This window comes from Ceratotherium simum, chromosome 18, assembly GCF_057802395.1.
Source record: "Ceratotherium simum simum isolate JZ-2026a chromosome 18, ASM5780239v1, whole genome shotgun sequence".
NCBI classification, from domain to species: Eukaryota; Metazoa; Chordata; class Mammalia; order Perissodactyla; family Rhinocerotidae; genus Ceratotherium; species Ceratotherium simum.
This window is the reverse complement of record NC_141917.1, coordinates 44700305-44721209: the sequence shown is the minus strand read 5'-3', so window position 1 is coordinate 44721209 and position 20905 is coordinate 44700305.

Below are 20905 nucleotides of genomic sequence, written 5' to 3'. Positions count from 1 at the left end.
TTCTTCAACTTCAAAACAACATATGTGTTGCATAAATAGCAAAGGCATCGTAAAAATAATCATTAATCCACAAATCTAAAGTTAGACAAACAAAACAGAACTTAAACATGATCTGGACATTGACTTAGAAGCAGGTTCACAGAGACGGTTTAAATTTTCTGCAAATATAACTTTGGTTTAGCTCCCTCAATTCGATTTATCATTCATATCTGCAGAACACACGCTACTCAGAAACAAAGGCAGGCTCGCTAATTCAGGTTCAGTTAAATTAAACTTCCTTTGAAATTTTCAAAAATGGCAATTATTTGAAGTAATAGTATTGAAATATTTGCACCCGAATGCTTTTTGACAATTCTCACAGTATGTTTCTTTACAATAGAGTTTAAACATTCTTCATTGTTAACACTGAGTCATGCGACCCTTTACAGTTCCTCTAATTCAATCCGTCACATTTAGACATGCAATGCTGTTTAAGATTTTCATTCCCTGGAACAAGCTCACAAGCATCCTTGCAAAAAAATCACAAAAGACTGAGAAAAGACACATACATGATGTATTCAAAGAAGAGTGAAATGCCAAGTGACATAAAAAAATTACTCTTTGAAAATTGGTGAGCGATTGAAAACAGGCTTGTGATGATATGAGATGTAAAGGAAAACACGGTTCATGCCCGGAATTTTCTGGATCTCTGGAAGCAGATCAGGATTGTTTTGAATGTAAGATATCTGTCATCGTCCACCTGTCATGTTCAGTGGCTTGACTTGAGGCAGGGAGGGTTTATTTTCAATATTCTATCTCATAGATTCTCCTTTTACCCTCCCAAGACTGGTAGGCCAGAGGGTGACATATCTGCTGAGAAAAGATAACAGGTCTTATGTGTTCTTTTCAGGCACACTTGGGGAGGGTCAGCACAAGCCGTCAGCAGTGTCAACCTGAAATCAATGCTTAGCGTGCGCATGCACACAGGCAGTAATGTAGAAGGAACAACCTAAATAGACTAGTCCTGGGTGGAAAAATCACCTGCCTGGATATTTTTTAAAATGTAAAAAAATGACTCTTCATCAGCTTAGTGTTTTCTAATTCCCTTATTTCCATCTTTCTCATGTAATAGGTCCCGTTTTTGAGTTTAAGCTGTTGGTTGTTGGGATTTTGATCTTTAACTAAGGAACTTATGAGGCTGGCCAGCAGAAACTACTTACCTAGGGACAAAGTGTCCTCTAGAGAGGTGATCTTAAGGTAAAGGGAATCAGGAGAATAATCCTAGCCTGATAACAAAGACCAGCGTGGAGTGTGAGTGTGTGCATGTGTGTAGCGTGTGTGCGTGTGTGTTGTTCTGTGTGTGTGAACCATGTACCCAGCATGCCACAGATAGCACCAAAGGGGCCTAAAGCAAGAGAAGACTGACGAGGTGGCAAGGGCCACATGGCCACTGGCAAGCCTTGTCGTTGGCCATGTGAGAGGCTTCATGGGCTCTCCCAGAAACACCCGGATAATGCTCTGAAATGACTGGAGGTCACAGGGGAGGGGATGGGAACATCCATAGAGGCATGGTTTATTTCTATTAGTGTCATAGCATTTACAACCTCCAGGCTTAAGGAACCTGAGGAAGCGTGGATTATACTCATCTTGTCATATGGTAAACTAGATTCTCTTCAGAATCAAAGTGACTCTCCTTTGGTAAACGAGGCACTAATGGGAGTGGCTTTTACACCTTTAGGCTATTAGTGGGAGTTCTTTGGCATGAGACAGGGCATTGCCCTGTATGTTTCTTTCCCAGACCAATTATCCTGTTTTCTCTCACCAACTTGTGTCGTTCTGTGAGTGTGTTGAAAGAGCAATACAAAATGATCTTATAAACCCTTTATCCGTTATTTAAAACTAAAGTTTCTAACAATCACCACCCTATCTTTCAACCACAAGTTTCATATTAGCATTTTCTCAAAACATAACTCTGATGCGACTTGTTTTCTTTTTTTTTTTTATTTTAAAGATTTTTTATTTATTTCTTTTCCCCCCAAAGCCCCAGTAGATAGCTGTATGTCATAGCTGCACATCCTTCTAGTTGCTGTATGTGGGACGCGGCCCCAGCATGGCCAGAGAAGCGGCGCGTTGGTGCGCACCCGGGATCCGAACCCGGGTCGCCAGCAGCGGAGCGCGCACTTAACTGCTAAGCCACTGGGCCGGCCAAGACTTGTTTTCTGTTGAAATATTGTCAACCCACTGATGTGAGCTTTGAGTCTTTTGTGATAAAAACTTAGACAAAAAGTCATTTTTAATCTATATTTTGAGGTATTGAGGAGACATCTACCCCCAAGAATTTGGAAATAGGGGAAATAAGACTTTCTTTGAGACATTAAACTAGTAAAGCTCACCCAGTCTGTGTGGTCAACCATTTATGAGAATCAACCAAGAATTTGTTTGTAATCATGTATCTCTACACCTTAGACTCTAGTCACAAAAACAAGGAAATTTCTTGGGGATCTAGGGCTACAATAGGAATGTAGTTTAATAAGTAATAACCTAACCAGTTATATCAAACCTATTTGAGGAAAGATAGTGAACAGCTATCTAGTTTACTGAATGTTTAGCCAACACTGGATTTACAAATTTCTCATTTAATTCTCCCAACATTCTGGAAAAGTAGGCATTATCATACCAATTTTACAGATGAAGAAACTGAGGCTCTGGAAGATTATTTAACTCCTCCAAGGTAACTGTTCTATGTGACAGATCCAGAATTTTGATTCAAGTCTGTCTGATTTCAAAGAACAAGAGATACAAAATACTAAGACTGTTTGTATCAGAATCCCCTAAACAAGAAGATTTTTGGGTCACCCCCATTATAATTCAATTGATCTTAGGGTAGAGAAGGCATGAGAGAAAGGAATGTTTGCATTTTCAAAGCTCAGTAAGACAATCTGCTGCACATGCAGGCTTGGGAACACTAACCCATAGGTAGAAAAAATACCCCATAACCACTAAATGCACTATTTAGGTGCATAGTGCCCTGTCCAGCCTGGAAGAGGTCTACCCTTCCAAGAGATGTGACCTTTTACAGAGATGTAAAATTCTGATGCCCTGACACTGCTAAACTTTCTTGCTTTGTAACGAATTCCTCTTATTCTGGTTCCGGTTCACCAAACCTTATGAAAATGTGGCTTCCCACGTAGCTTATCTTCCAGGAAAGAATGAATATATGGACCTGCCGATCTAGACATTTCAGCCCTTTCATTGAGTTTTAATACAGCAATCTCTATGAATGTGGTGATTATGAATCCCCAATGTCCACACAACCTGTGTGCCAAAAGATCAGCCTTCAAGTTTGAGGGCCAGACCCTGGACCTCAGTGCATCCAAAAAACCAAATGCCACCTTGAATGTCTGTCTAGGAGCAGCCTTCTCCTGGTGATGCACACCCCTGCTCTCGGAGGACACAGGCAGGCTTTCCACTTATCCCTGCAACTGTTGGTGTTAGGGTTTTGTGGGGGGAAATGTCATCCACCCTATTGCTAACAAATGAAAATAAATAAATATTTACAAATTGGTAAACACTCAGTAAACTGGGTAGCAGTTTACACAGCCTTCCCCAAAATATGGTAGAGTGCAATTGATTAAGTTGCTGCTTCCTAAAATGCAATCTTGTCTTAGCCTGGCTCTGAGATATCCCCAGAGCATTCTGACAAGAGCCCTGGATGGAGAGACACAGGCTTACAGACAAGTTCTTAGTTAATTGTCATAGATGGTCAATCACACAGATATGTGTGTTATGTAAGTTTAAATCTAAATGACAATATGTTCTCTATCTTAACGTTATTGGACATGAGGTATCTTACCAATGCCTCATATGTTAAAGAAAAAGATTTATATTAATGATTTGAGAATATTTGCCCTAACACTAACAGGTGAAGTCCTACCAGAGTTAAGTTTTGTGAAAATTCTGACAATACTAAATTTTAGTTGAAAGATAGGCTGGAATGGTAATCATTAGCAACTGTAATTATGAGCATTATTTATTAGGGTGATGATGTAAACATTATTATTGGTTGTCTTTGGTGAAATCACATAGGTTTGCTTTGGTGTCGGCAGTAACAACAACAAATATTTCTCGAAACCATGTTAAGTATTCCTAAGTGTGGAAAACCATCAGATCCTTCAAGCAAGACAAATGTTTGAAGAGCAAAGAAGAAACCAATTACATAATATTTTCAAGAGGCAGCTTCAACTGCAGAGAGTTGGAGTGAGCAGGAGATGCACAGGGAGCTATTTGCCTTCCTGGTACACCTGCTTGGAAGTTTCCTCTGCAGGCCTCACATCAGGGGAAGGCCAGGCTTTGGCTCATGATCCTTCCTTGCATTCTTCCCTTTTAGGAAGCTCTTAGGAGCCAAAGACCTTGACTGTGGAGCTGATGAGGATGAAGGAGCAGGGCTAGAAGGGAGTGGGAAGCCCAGCTTTGACATTTTTCTACAGGAGCTAGAGTGAATGCCAATTACAAAATCATCTGAGATTTTCCCATTTTAATGAAGATTTGCGGGGATTGGAAGTATTTTTACTGTGTGCCTACCTTCTGCCTAATTTTTTTTTTTTCGGTGAGGAAGATTGGCCCTGAGCTAATATCTGTTGCCAATCTTCCTCTTTTCGCTTGAGGAAGATTGTCACTGAGCTAACATCTGTGCCTATCTTCCTCTATTTAGCACGTGGGATGCCACCACACCATGGCTTGATGAGTGGTGTGTAGGTCTGCACCTGGGATCCAAATCCGCGAACCCCAGGCTGCCCAAGTGGAGCACATGATCTTAACCACTATGCCACCGGCCCAGCCCTTCTGCCTAATTTTTTTTAAAAGGTAAATACATGTAGTTTATATACTTTTTAAAATATAGTTCCAGAAAGGAGAAGCTATGATGCAGATTACTTACAGAGTAACAGGATACCAATTCTAGACTCACATTGTATGGCTGATCGTTTCTCTCAGTACTGGAAGTTTCACATATTATTAGACTAAAGCTCTTAACAGTTAGTTTTCCTGACGAATTATATTCTTTTAGTATCACAAAGTCCAAGAAGCATGATATAAAAAAGGGTTGGCAGGGGCCGGCCTGGTGACGCAAGCGGTTGAGTGTGCAGGCTCCGCTGCGGCAGCCTGGGGTTCGCCGGTTCGGATCCTGGGCATGCACCGATGCACCGCTTGTCAAGCCATGCTGTGGCAGCGTCCCATATAAAGTAGAGGAAGATGGGCATGGATGTTAGCCCAGGGCCAGTCTTCCTCAGCAAAAAAAAAAAAAAGAGGAGGATTGGCAGATGTTAGCTCAGGGCCGATCTTCCTCACAAAAATAAATAAATAAATAAATAAAAATAAAAAAGGGTTGGCAACCTACTGCCAAGGGTTCCAAATCTGACCTGTGCCCTACTTTGGTAAATAAAGTTTTATTGGAACACAGCCATGCCCATTTCTTCAGCGTTGTCTATGGCTGCTTTTGCGCTGCAATTGCAGAGTTATACAGTTGCAACAGAGACTGTGTGACCCACAAAGTCTAAAATGTTTACTATTTGGTCCTTTACAGAAAACACTTGTCAACTCGTTATATAAGGCAATGTTCCAAAAACAGTGTTGCACATTAATGCAAGGAACAATTTTAAGATCGTAATGACAGTTTGGTTCTTTTAATTTATTTATTTCATGGTAACTTATAAGGTTGAAGGATTGAAAAATGCTTCACACTAGTTTTACAGGACACATTTTGAACTCTTAGTTTTACATCCGGTGTCTCTTATTTCTAAGAGAGTATTGAGGAAATAGTAACAAGAGAACATTCAGAGGACAAAGAAGAAACTGGTTAGAAATTGTTCAACTGAGATATCTGTATCCCCATGTTCATAGCAACATAATTCACAATAGCCGAGGTATGGGAACAACCTAAGTGTCGTCATTGGAGAAATGGATAAAGAAGATGTGGTGTGTGTATATATACACATACAATGGACTGTTATTCAGCCTTAAAAAAGAAGGAAATCCTGTCATTTGCCACAACGTGGATGAACCTCGAGGGCATTATGCTAAGTGAAATAAGCCAGACAGAGAAAGACAAATACTGCATGGTATCACTTATATGTGGAATCTAAAAAAAAAAAAAAAAAGTCAACTCATTGAAACAGAGAGTATAAAAATGGCACTGGTTGCCAGGGGCTGGGGTTTGGGAGAAATAGGGAGCAGTTTGTAAAAGGGTGCAAACTTTCAGTTATGAGATGAGTAAAGTCTGAGGATCTAATGTATAACGTGGAGACTACAGTTGATAAAATAGTATTGTATAATTGAAATTTGCTAAGAGAGTAGAACTTATATGTTCTCACCAAAAAAAAAAAAAGTAAATATGTGAGGTGGTGGATGATGGATGTGTTAATTAACTTGATGGAAGGAATCCTTTCACAATGTATACATATATCAAATCATCACACTGTACACTTTAAATATCTTACAATTTTATTTGTATGTTATATCTCATTAAAGCTGGGGGGGGGGGGAGTTGTTCAACGGATTTTACAGACCTAAGATTTGAATTCTTATTCCATGAATGCAGGTACATCATCTTCAGAAGACTTCAAAGAATAGATTTTTTTTCCTAATTAATTTGGACCCTTTTGTTCCTGATTTAGACTTTACGTGACACCACTGAAGTAACAAGAGAAAGGATCATTTTAATAATGTATAGAGTTTCATTCATTCAACAAAGGTACGTTGAACATCGACAAAGAAGCAGGCTCTGACCCGAGCACTTGAGTTATAACATTACAGCAGAGAATTACAGGAACTCCCTGTGAGAAGTGGAAATGCACCTGCCCCATTTGAATGGGATATGGCCAGGTATCAGTCATGGTTTCTAGAGGGAAGGCCTGTCGACACACTTTCCCACTTCTGAGTTCAGACATCTACCACCCAGACAGATTTTTAAGAGGATCTGTGAGTTAATTTTTACCAACTGCTTTAATATCCCAGATCATAAAGGACACATCAGAAAGAAGTGGCCGAGCTGGAATTTGGAGGCCGTTCAAAAATCCAGCCCAGCGAGTCTAATGGTTTGTTTTCAACATTTACTTAACCTCCTTCTGCTATCAAGAAACCTGAGAGTGTTCTGAGGAAGTTTATACTAAAGGAAATGGAGAAAATGTACATTGTTTTTGAGTTGTTTTGTTAAAGCTTCTGGGTGGCGAGAGTATGTGTTTTATAATTATGAAAGTTTGCCCAGCTTGTAGAGATGTTGTAGGTTTAAGTTTCTGAGCCAACCAAGATTGGGTATCATGCCGTGCCTCCTTAAAAAAGCAAATATTGTGAGAGTCCTTGAAATAATCTCAAGTCTATCTTTGAAATAGCTATAAATGAACTTGGCCTCGGTTCAACATAGGCCAGTGAAGAGAACACGCCAGGGGGAAATGTTTTTGTCCACCCTGGAATGGCCAGCTGTCACTGTGTGCCAATGAGTGGGGGGCACAGAATGGCCGGATCTGTGGGAATAAGCAAACAGTTCTGTTTTCTCTGCAGAGGTTCATTTCCCTGTGCTTCACTTTGACAATTGTGAGCTATATTTACAGAGGGGTTTGTATGCAAAAGAAGCACCCACTATGGTAGTGGCAGATATTTACCCCAGCAGGTCTTGGGAGCTACCCCACCCAGCTAGTTTTTTATGGAACCAGGTGATAACAAATTTCAAAGTGCTGGTTTGAGAGACAAGTGTTTACTGGCATAAAAATGTTCTTTAATTAGTATTTATCTCAGAGCCAGGGTGACATAAGTTGCTAATTATGCTGATATAAGAACAGATTGAGATATTCTTGTATGGAAGGGAAAAAAGGGTAATAGGCATGCCTTTTGGATTTGGAGTATATGTGTTTAAATTAGCTCAATTTGACCCTAAATTAGCTTGTATCCAGTCTGGCCTGCATATAAAATAGCCTTCCTAGCTCTAGTCTTGAGCACTAGGAATTTCAAATTGTATACTGCATGGTTACTCAGAATATCATCTCTGTGCTTCATAAAGCTTCCTTTTTATCCCAGCATTGATTAGTGGGAATTTGTACACATCTCCCAGGAGCTGGTTATCTCTATAAGTGCTAAAATAAGTAATTTTTAAAATAAAAAATTTGAACGGAGAAATATCTATTTCCATCTACGTTCTAATAAGAAAATATTCCATTAGAAATCTTCTTCGTATATTAAATGACTTAAAATATGTGCACCACTTATAATAGGGCCTGTTACATAGTAACGGTTAGAACTCAGTTAGCGATATATATATTTTTCAAATATTTACAAGGATGATTATTTATAATATGGTATTTAAAAAAGGAGAGTCTGGATCACAGTGTTCATTTTTCTCATTGCCAATAGTCATAGTTAATGCTTGCGTACAATTTGTTATCTGCTAGTCCCTATTCTAAACACATACCATATAATTCATTTAATTCTCAGGCAACCCTATGAGATAGGTACTATAAGTACACCCATTTGGTCTAATGGGGACACTGAGGCACAGAGTGTGGAGTAACGTACCTGGGTTCACATAGCTAGTAATTAGCACAGCTGAGATACAAACTCAGAGTGTCTGGGTCCAGAGTCTGAGTACTTGGGCCCTATGCTGTCCTGCCAGTTAAGAAGTCAAATGTATTCAGGTACTGGAATAAAGCAATCAATGCCCCATAAATTCCCTCTTCTCCAGCACTCTGTTAAACACTTCTTATTTATTCATGCTTTGATACCATTATGATATGTGTTCATTGTGGCGAACCAGAGCAAAACCTTGCATTCCATTTGAATCTATAACAGACTGCATAATATGTACTGTGATATTCACATTTGAGAAGATAGTCAACAGAGAGCACAATAGAATTAACTTATTAAAATATTTTATGAACCGGGCCTGTCTACCTCTTTCAGCACGCCAGCTCATGCTGATACGATCTGAGTGTGTGATAGTCAGGAAGCTAGCTTTCAGATGATTTCTTTTAACTTCACAAGAAGCACATCAGAGTTGATAATTCTGTTGATGGGTCATCTTTCCAGCCCCAACCACACTGTATGTTTATTTTCAAAACTGTTTAATCATTGCCATATTTCTGGCATCTTCTCGTAAAAGCAAAAATACCCTTTCTACTCGTTTCTTTTTTTTTAGTAATTTTATTTATTTATTTTTTCCCCCAAAGCCCCAGCAGATAGTTGTATGTCACAGCTACACATCCTTCTAGTTGCTGTATGTGGGACGCGGCCTCAGCATGGCCGGAGAAGCGGTGCGTCGGTGCGCGCCCGGGATCCGAACCCGGGCTGCCAGCAGCGGAGCGCGTGCACTTAACCTCGAAGCAACGGGGCCGGCCCTCTACTCATTTCTATCCTATTAAAAAGACTTTTTATTTTTTTAACTTCTAGCAACTTGGCTGACTGAGACCTGTAACATGTCAATTTTATGATTTTGAAGTACTTAGGGATTTTTGTCTGCCATGTTTGCACTTTATTTTCTTCTCTGCCAACTTCAGAACAGAGTATATTCCAAAACAGTGCTTATCCAGCCAGTTTTTATGATATGGGAATAAAACCATTGTTGAACAACAAAGAAGAAAGCTTCTTCCACGTTACTTGGTTATTTCTATTTGTAGTCTATTTCAACTATAAGATTTACTTAACAAAGCCCCTCCGAGTCAGGTCTATTTGTACACAAAATGAAGTATGTGTTAGCCATACAATACCAGAGTAAGGACTGGTATGATCTGACTTGTCATCTTTTGTGTTATGCTGGTGGTAGATTAAAATTTTCTAAGAAGGGCAATGAAATGCTGTATAGGCTATGGGAAGGGATTATGTTAGGTTTCTTAATTACCGTAAATTGTAATAGAGATTATAATTTTCTGAGTTTAGGATAAACATCTAATCTACGTTGTAGATTCACATGCATGACTCTTGGGCCTCAAACTCATATTTATAAGAACTATAACTTCCTTTATTTTCAACAACTCAACTTAATTTCTATTTTTAGCCATAGTCCTATGGGACTGGCAGGATTTTTGACCAAAAATTCTTTTCATGGATTTTCTCAACATCATTCCTACACTCCTATCAACCTGGCCACATTGGACAACCATTTCATGGTAGGGGTCTTCTCTGTTTCCAGTGGGGCGAAGGGGAAGCCCATGCAGCCCCTCACCTCAACCTTCTTGCTTCTCCCATGACCCCAAGGAGAAGAATCACTTTTGAATTGGGCAGTAGTAGTGCTATCCTCATTTCTTTGGACAAGAGATTCTGCCCCCAACCCCCATTTTGCAATCCTTTTTATTTATTTTAACATTCTTTGGAAAAGTTTATAAGTAGCCATAAAGTCTTGGGCTTTTGGAAAGCAAAAGTCATTTCCAGCTTGAACTGCAGTGGTGAAGGTGAGGGAAAGGTTAGGGATGGAAAGGAGGAAGTCCAAGAAGAGCAACGTGGGGGAAAATGTTGAAATATTGTGCTGTTCCATTGCTGATAGGCAGTGGAGTATGAAGGTTAGGAGCACAGACTCTGAAGTCAGACTGCCTGGTTTGACTCGCAATTCTGAGTCACCTGGAGTAAATTACTGAATCTCTCTGTGCCTCAGTTTCCTCAGTTGTGAGATGGGGATGATGCCAACAGGACCTAGCGAGTGTTGCGATCATTATATTTGAGTTAAACTTAAAGCACTGAGAACAGTGCCTGGCATAAGGTAGGTGCTATACCACCATTAACTGCAATTATTATTAACAATATTATAAATAAACTCGACTTGTTCATTGGAGGGGACACAAGGTGAGAAACATAACAAGCATTTGCACTATATCATCAGAATCTACCCAGGCTGTTGTCCATTATTCTAAGCTTTTCTGGTTATAAACTCCATTTTGGCACCATTTTTCAATTACTAGTCTTCACTTAGACCATTTTAGCAACAATTTAATTTGGACTCACTTCCCAAACTTTGACCTTGAAAAGCTGACCCCCACAAGACAAGATCCTCAGTTGTCCTGACCCAGTACACTGAGATCCCAAATAGGAGACACTTTCCCTCTGTGACCACCTCCGTCTTCAGTGAGATAGACCAGCCAGACCTAGCTCTTTGCCTCATATGGTGCATTAAGGAAGAGCAGTTAGACTCGCTTCAGAAGCACGCTCATTGGAGTTGTGTGTTCATGTTCTGGCATTTTGCATATAACTAAAAAAAACACACACATGCACAAGAAACAATATTAGAACAAAAGTCCTTGCTCCTTATTGCCTACACAAACAAAACCTCAACTTAGGAAGTTTGAACTGTGAGTTTGAGGCATGTTTTAAAACCAGGTGTGTATAAGGAATATGATAAGTTCTTAAACTCCAGGAAGATTTATTTCAGGTTCAGGAAATAAGCAAGAGCTCCCAGTTGAAGGCTCAAGGCTGTCGCATTTAACAAATCTTTAATTCTTCTCATTAAGGAGCAGAGAACAGTCTTACGCTCTCTCATGAGGAAATGTACTGTACTGGAGGCAAAGCGTTGAGAAACGAAAATACGCTCTCTGTAATTTTCGTTTCTGTAACTGTAAATCGGAACTTTACAGTTACGTGCATACACCGAGCTTTATTGAAAGGACAATGGATGGCGTAAATACATTGCATCTTATTAAAGTAGCCACAAGTAATATATCTTATGCAACCTACGGGGCTTGCCTCAGTAAAAATCTCAGGTATTACTTTACTATTTGTGGTTTTTAGGTACGAGGCATTGTAGGACAGACAGCCTTCATGGGAGAGTGATTTTGCTTTATGGCCTTCAATCAGATATTTACAAAGTTTTCTTTTTTTTTTCGTTAAAACCGTTTTATTTATTTATTTTTATTTGTTTTATAACACTTCATTGAGTATTTTTTAACAATTACATTTTTTCAATTCCAGAAGTTCTGCTTGCTCTTTTTGTAACTTTACCTGTTCATTCCCTGCCCCCCCCAGTTTTATTTAAATTTAACTTACGTATAACATTGTATTAGTTTAAGGTGTACAACATAATGATTTGATATGTATATATTGTGAAATTATTACCACAATAAGTTTAGTTAACATCCATCATCTCACATAGTTATAAATTTTTTTCTTCTGATGAGAACTTTTAAGATCTAGTCTCTTAGCAACGTTTAAGCATAAATGCAGTACTGTTAAATATAGTTACCATGCTGTACATTACATCCCCAGGACTTATTTATCTTACGATGGAAGGTTGTATCTTTTGACTGCCATCACCCATTTCTCCCAGCCCCCATCCCCACCTTTGGCAACCACTATGTAGTTTTCATATTAGTTAATGTTTTACAGTAATGTGGATAAATAGTGGCAAAGTGTTGAAGGAAAAATGTAATAACCATGAAGTCATTGTAAATTAGAATATTGTAAACCACACAAATAGGCTTGATTGCTTAGCATGAATTGGCTGGTCATAAACAGAGAACTAACTGCTGATTTGTCTAAGCTGATTGATTAATTCAGCTTAAAGAACAGAGACAATGTCACAGAGTGTCATAATGGCCGTCCTTTACTGAGAGTTTTTACTGAGCATCCATCACTTCTCAACACCTCTGCCGCAGCCACCAAACCACTAGCCCATCTGCCCTGGATTGTTACAACAGCTTCCCAACTTGTCAGCAACAGCCAGAGTGACCCTAAGAAAACACAATCATGGGGGCCGGCCCCGCGGCTGAGCGGTTAAGTGCGCGCGCTCCGCTACTGGCGGCCTGGGTTCAGATCCCAGGCGCGCACTGACGCACCGCCTCTCCCACCATGCTGAGGCCACGTCCCACATACAGCAACTAGAAGGATGTGCAACTGTGACATACAACTATCTACTGGGGCTTTGGGGGGAAAAAAAAGGAGGAGGATTGGCAATAGATGTTAGCTCAGAGCCGGTCTTCCTCAGCAAAAAGAGGAGGATTAGCGTGGATGTTAGCTCAGGGCTCATTTTCCTCACCAAAAAAAAAAAAAAAAACTTATAAAAAAGAAAACACAATCAGCTCATGGTTATTGCCAGTGACTCTTCATTTCCCTGAAAGAGCCGAAGCCCTCACTACGTCCCATAAGGCCCTTGGTGATGTGCACCTCCCTCCACAGTACCTCTGACATACCATTCCTCAGAGGCTCCTTCCTCACAGATGCCAGGCACCTGCCTCCCTCCCCCAGGTGGGGCGTGGCCCTTGCTGAGCTCCCCACGTGGGGTGCTCTTCCCCACTCAGTCACATGACTCACTATCTCTCATCAGGTTTTACTCACATGGCACCTTCTCAGTGAGGTCTTCTCCAATTGTCCCATAGAACCCTTTAGACACCCCCTTCGCATTTGCCTTCCGTGCCTTTAAGTTTTTCTCTTACCGCTTACCATGATCCAATATATTTTGTATTTTCAGGGCACTTCAACAGGTCAGGAATATTTCTCAGGATTGCTCACTACTGTTTCCCCAACACTGGGCACATTGTAGGTACTCAATAAATATCTGTCCAATGAGTGAATCCTTACTCAGTATTTGGGACTATGCAGTCTTTTACAGGGAATATCTCATTTAATCTCACTACAATCCTAAGAGGTTGGAGTCACAGCAGAGATCATGTGAACAGACTTATGTTTTATTAGGATCATGCTAGGTGCTGCTGACAAGGGGGGAAGCTGTTGTAATAATCTAGGCAAACAGGCTGTTGCTTTGGAGCCGGGTGGCTGTAGTGGAGCTGGTGAGAAGTGGTCAGATCTCAGTAAAAACTCTTAGTAAATGAGGACACTTGAAATAGAGAAATTAGATATCTGGTCATCTAGGTCAAGGCCACCTAGCTATGGAGTAGCAGACGCTGGATTAGATAAGACAAGCTGGTTCTGATCCACTGGGCTCTGCTGTTGCTTATACCACAGACTCTGGAAGACAACAAGGCCTCAGAGTGAATCCTGCCTGAGGCAAACAATTCAATTTAACATTTGGTTCTCAGCAAAACATGGTTAATATGTCCATTTTTTTTTTTTTTTGAGGACTAAATATGACAAATGAAGCATCTGTCACATAGTCAGATAGTAGTTGCTTGATAAAATGTAGCTACCCAGGGATCAACCATTTTGTGTAGATATAACGTAGGTTGTTTGTGTTTTGTTTATATTAAAAGAGCTTGTTAGGTGATGGTTTTATTTACATTTTTTTTTCTGGAAACAGAAATGAGAGTATTCAAGTATATATCCCAGTCTCTGCCTAAGGAGTATTTTAAAGGAAAGAAAAGGAGGAAGAGGGGATGAGAAGTGAAGAACCAGAGACAACAGATACTATCCTGAGAGAAACATGAATCTTCATAATTTCTTGAAGTTAAGATCCATAAAATTCTAAAGAATCTGACTTTCTGGATTCAGTTTGTAATTTGTTTGATGACCTGAGCCAATCCTGTGAGTTGCTGTGGCAACCAATTTTAGTAACATAAAGAAGTGTTAGCTGTTAATTGGTATTCAGAGTTAGTAGCTGGTGTCTCTGCTTCTGTCTCCATGGTAACCTAGCTGTCACGTTTTCATCTCTAGCATGGTGGTCAGGTTTGAGATGTGTGTGCCTTAATGCATGTGTCCATAGTCTCTGGCACAGTGTTCTAGTTAATATCTATAAATGTGATCACTTTTGAGCTCTTAGTGCTATTGTTAAAAACAGTGGCTCCACTGAAGTCAATTTCATCCTTCCTCTCCGTCCACACATTGCAAGCTTCCATTTTGGGGTATGTATGCATTAGTGTTTGTATGGTTGTCTGCACAGGGAAAATGTTCCATAAATTTGCATGCATGTATGGAATATGGACATTTTAAATATGCAAATTAAGGCAAAATTATGTAAATAAGGAATAATTTTTCAAGGGTGTTTATCCGAGGGTAGAGGTAGTGAATATTGACTTGAGGGATAACCGTCAAATTAGAGAAATGAGGTCCAATATTTTCTTTACTGAGAAAATATTCTGATACTTTGGTTGGATAATGCAGAGATGCCCCATATATCCATTTCCCAGCAATTTCCTATTTAATAGAATGCAGGGTCCCCCCCATTCGTTACCTTTTCTCTCCCCATTTTTTCCTACTTAGAATTAAACTGTGATTAGCTGTTTTTATATTTGATTTTCACTAGTTTTATTTTAATCACTGAAGTTAAGTAGAATTATTTCCCAATCATAAAGGGTTAGCTAATTAGTCATAGCGTTTCTCATCATTACAAATACATCAATATCATGATGGAGGCAAGGAAAATGGTTTGAGCAATGTACAGCAATTAATCCTCTCAGAGAGGTAGCATACATACTAGAAACAAAACTAACTCTAGATTCATTTAACACTGGTTTCAAATTCTGGGCTTTCCATCGACTACTGCATGGCCCTTAGAGAAGGCAAAAATATCAACAAAATTTTAAAAACAATTCAAAAACCTCTCTTCCTTAATTTTCCTCATCTGTAAATTAGGACCAATCATGCCCCGTGCTGTACTCATAAATATTTAACAAGCAGCTCTCTAGGGGAAGGAAGATGACCGATTCGTAGAAGTTATCAATTTCTATGGTGTAAATACTCCCACCATAGCTGATTTCAAGCTTCCAACATGGTGTCATAGAACATGGAACTGGATAGAGATGCTAACAATTGTCACTCGCAAGCCAGTGCATACCAGTTCCAGGACACCAATATTTTTTAAGTTTTTTATGAGGCTTAGATGAGCTATCCTGGGTAAAATACTAGGTACATAACAGGCTCCAAAGATCTCAATTCTTTCTCCTCTCAGTAAAGTGCCTTCCCATTTCTGTTTTTTTTTTTTTTTTTTAGTTTTAACAGGCTTACTGAGATAGAGTTCACATATCGTACACTTCATCCATTTAATTCTCCATTTCTTTTAATATGTCTCTTGTTGGCCAACATATGCACCCAACGTTTATTTATGGAAAATAAATTTAGGGCCGGCCCCGTGGCTTAGCGGTTAAGTGCACGCACTCCACTGCTGGCGACCGGGGTTTGGATCCCGGGTGTGCACCGACGCACCGCTTCTCCGGCCACGCTGAGGCAGCGTCCCACATACAGCAACTAGAAGGATGTGCAGCTATGACATACAACTATCTACTGGGGCTTTGGGGGATAAAATAAATAAATAAATAAATAAATAAATAAATAAATAAATGAATGAATGAATGAATGAATGAATGAAAAGAAAATAAATTTGCATGTGTGGTGGTTTTAAAATATGCGCACAAATTCTTTGATGCTCCTCCTTTAAAAATGTGGGGTTTAGGGGCCAGCCCAGTGGCGCAAGTGGTCAAGTGCGCGCACTCCGCTGCGGCAGCCCGGGGTTCGCGGGTTCGGATCCCAGGCACGCACTGACGTACTGCTTGGCAAGCCATGCTGTGGTGGCGTCCCATATAAAGTGGAGGAAGATGGGCACAGATGTTAGCCCAGGGCCAGTCTTCCTCAGCAAAAAAAAGAGGAGGATTGGCAGACGTTAGCACAGGGCTGATCTTCTCACCAAAAAAAAAAAAAAAAATGTGAGGTCTAGGGGCCGGCCCTGTGGCACAGCAGTTAAGTGCGCACGCTCCACTACGGCGGCCAGGGGTTCCAATCCCCAGCGTGCACCAACGCACCGCTTGTCAAGCCAAGCTGTGGCAGGCATCCCATATAAAGTGGAGGAAGATGGGCATGGATGTTAGCCCAGGGCCATTCTTCCTCAGCAAAAAAAAGAGGAGGATTGGCAGATGTTAGCTCAGGGCTGATCTTCCCCACCAAAAAAAAAAAAATTGTGGGGTCTAATTCACCTCCCCTTGACTGTGGCTTTTACTTAATGACTCTAAAATATGATGGAAGTGACAGCCTATGGCTTCAAAGACTAGGTCATAAAAGGCATTGTGATTTTCTCCTTGTTCTCTCCTTTTCAACTCTTACTTCATGAGAAGGTAGCTGTCATGCATGAGAAAACTCAGCAGCCCAATGCCCTATGCCCTATGCCTTATGCCCTGTGGAGAGAGCTATGTGGCTAAAAACTGAGGACTTCAGCCAACAGCCTGTTAGTGAGCCATCTTGGAAGTTGATTCTGCAGCCCAAGACAAATCTTCAAATAACTGAAGTTCTGGCTGACATCTTGACTGCAATCTCAAAAGAGATTCTGGGCCAGAATCATCCAACTGAGCTGCTCCCTCCTTCCTGACTGGCAGAAACTGTGAGATAAATGCTTGGTGTTTTAAGCCACTAAGTTTTGGAGTAATTTGTTACACAGCAGTAGATGACTAATACAGCATAACTCATATTTGCCTAAAAGCCTAAAAGCCTAAGAGTTCATTAGCATTAGGTTTTAATTATAAAGTGTAGCAAGCATGTAGGAGAACACTTTAATATTACCAAGCATTGATAAAGAGCTCATAATGCTGTCAGGAGGGGAGTTGCTATTTAGATTCACTACTAATGACTTATTTATTGGGTATTAATGGCTCATCACTGTGAAGGAGTTTCTGTGATGTGTAGGTATTTAAAGTGGTTTTCTGTTAATGAGCCACTTGCTCAGCTGTGATCTGGAAAGTCTGTTGGAAGATGCCTTTATATGTAACCTGAAGGTCAACGTGATGAGATTCCTGGAAGCACATGAGGTTAATTAACTGGTGAAATCAATCCAAATTCCTGGAAGCTGAGATACCATACTTAAGGGCTATTACTAAGGCAATTAGGGGGGTCACTGGTGCATGAAAGAGATGATACATAGTTCTTTTAAGATAGTATCTCCTTTTATGCTTTTCAATCAATATTTAAGTGAAATATCCTAGATGTACTTTTATTTAAAGCTTTAAGTGGATTTTCCTTTTTATAGTAAGATCTAGTACAGAGGTAGAAGAAATAAATTTTTTAAACAATGAAGAATATCTGGCCTGTATTTTACCTTGACTTTCACACTTCAGACAGTAGATTATACAATCAATATATATTCTATTTTCAAACAATGCAATACTGATGGTAAGCCCTCACATAGTTATTGAGTGCAAATACTATCTCTTCAGACTTCTGTATTTTAACTTAACACTACTCAAGTGGCACAGCAGTAGTCCATAATGACCCAAAAGACTGACATTTTGGAGGAAAAATCTCAAACGAGTCTTAATTAATTCGGTGGATCACTGAGTATAGTGTGCTCAAGAAATGCTAATTGCACTTAAAAATATGCTGTGTGAACAGAAGTGCACAGATGCCCTTGCTAGGGATTTATCCATACTTGGGGAAAAAAGGAAAAGAGAGATATTTAATATTTTTTCACTAGGTCTTCTTCAATGTGTTTAGTTCAAAGACGCTGCACAAATTCCAAATAAAGATAAGATGAATTGAGATGGGGTAAAACTTAAAAAATTCCTCAGCAAATGAGGGGATTTTTAAACTCTTTGTAGTAGACTTTATTTTGTTTTATTCCCACTTTCTTAACTCAGACGAACAAACCGCAGCTGGACTATCTGGTGTATGATTACACACATTTTAAGGGGACCTTGCTGAAGACTGAAGTCAAGTCATTCTTTTCTTTTTCATATTTTCTGCTTGGCTGCAGTTTGTTCTAAAAATGGCTGCTAAAAAGCAACAGTTAATCCTATACTCACACACTTTTTAAAAATTGAAACGACATGAGGAAGTTGTTTCAATTCCAGCCTTTGTTTTATTGAGGGCTAGGGAGTAGCCTGCTGCAGAATGATGTCTCTAATCATGTTATTCCCTAATTCCTATTATTGTGGTTTTTGAACAAATTAGCCAATGAGGAATTAGATGATAGACACATGAAGCAAAAACTTGCTGGGGACAGACAGTATGCTCACTTCTACAGGGTCAACCTACCAGACGGTGACAAGACTGGGTTTACAACCCTCACTTCCTAACTCAGCATCACTTGCCTTTTCCAAACAGTATACAGCTTCCGTAAGCAACGGAGCACCTGAATAATAAAAATTTCCCTGGAGATAATTTTATGGCCATGCAAAACCACATCAACAAATTGTCTTTTTCCAAAAAAAAATTACTCTCTATTGCCTTTATTCAGAACATCTAGACAGACCATTTCTGAAGCTGCTCTAACTTCTCAAACCTGCCACCTGCATTTGCATGGACGTTCATCCTCCGTAATCAGCATAGATTCTCACACTTCTAATATCCTTTGAATATGTCTATTAACTAGAAAGACATAATTTTTTCATTCAACTCCTCTCCCTTGATACTTCATCATTTCCTTACATATGCATCTATTTCAGTGAGGTCAATAAATAATTATTTAAAAAGAAAAAGAAGGCTAAATAATAGGAAATAGCTTAAATAACCACTTTGTGTATAAAATGGTGATGAAATAAGTTTGAAAACACAGTTAATATAAGGGAAAAATAGTCATCTATGAATCCAAGGACATTTTCAATATAACATATTTAAATTCGTAGAAGTAAACACTCTAACCAAGGTTATATATTTGACTCATAAAATTTTATTTTTACATACTCTTGATTATGATATATGAAAGCATTAAATATCATGGTTGCAAGACATTGATTCACCCTATGAACATTTTTTTCCGTGCCCATAATATACGTGATAAAAGTGGTAATTTTTGTGGAAATACAAAGATGGGTCGATTCAGTCCTTGAACTCAAGGAGCTCGCAGGTTAACCAGTGCAACTCCTATTTGTGGGCTGAATCCCTTTTGCTGACAAATAAACTTCATTTCTTAAGTTGTCTTTTCCAGGAATCTTCTGAAAATCTTTTCTCTGTTACTTTTACCTCCTGCTCCCTCTTTTATACTCTGGAGACACACAAAATATTCACACGTGTTCAACATACATTTACTGAATGCCCACCATGGACGTGGCACTAGGCTCTATACTGGCTTTGGGATGTAAGATATGATCACTGCCCTCCAGGAACTCTCAGTCTCAAAGGAAAGACAGGCATAGACTTAGAAAATTATAGTTAAATGGTAATAATACTATGAAAGACAGATGTAAACAAAGTACAGTTATAGAAAGAAAGAGGAAACACTAGTTTGTCCACCAGGATTTAGCAGAGGTTTCCCAGAGGAGGTGAATCACTGCTGGGAAGTGAACAAGAGACATGGAAGGCTTCTGGGAGACATGATATTTGAGTTGGGACATGAAGGATGAATAACAATTTGCCAAAATGAGAACAGGGGAAAGGATATTTCAGGCAGTGGGAAGAAGGGGTACATAAAGTCAACAGTTAAGAAACGCTCAGTGAGTTTGAAGAGTAGGAGATGTTCAGTATGATTGGACTGTGAAATTGTGTCTGTGGGTCATAGAGAGGATTTGATGGGAGGAAGAAGAGGGTTGGTGGGATATGGGGCATACAAGATACGTGGAGATGAGATTATGAAGACATATGTAAGCATATTGTATAATGGCTATTCGAGATTTTCAGCAGTAGAGTGTCATGATCATATTTGTTTCTACAGGAAAATACAACATTTGGGTGGTAAGTGAGCAGCGCCGTGGATGGGACCGCACTGTGATTTTGCTTTCTGGAGGACCACTTAGGAGATTATTACAGTAGTCCAGATAGTTTGATCCTCTGGTAGAGGTGGCAGACAGCATGGTCACCAAGTTGATGTTACTATATATACACATAAATATTTCTCTGGGTATGAACTGCAAATTGCTTCAGAAGGGACCCTGACTCACCCAGTTTGGGTCCAGTGTCCACTCTTGAAACAATTAGTTGTGGCTGGGAAGCAGGGTCACACAGTAGGGAAGACGGCAACCGGGATCCTACCTCTGTGGCACAACAATGAGGTTCCCAGAGGAGAGGACATTGTTGTGATCTGGGAAGACAACTCAGGAGGTTTCTACTAGTGAGTACAGATAATAAATTCAATTTGAGGCACAATGTCCAAGCT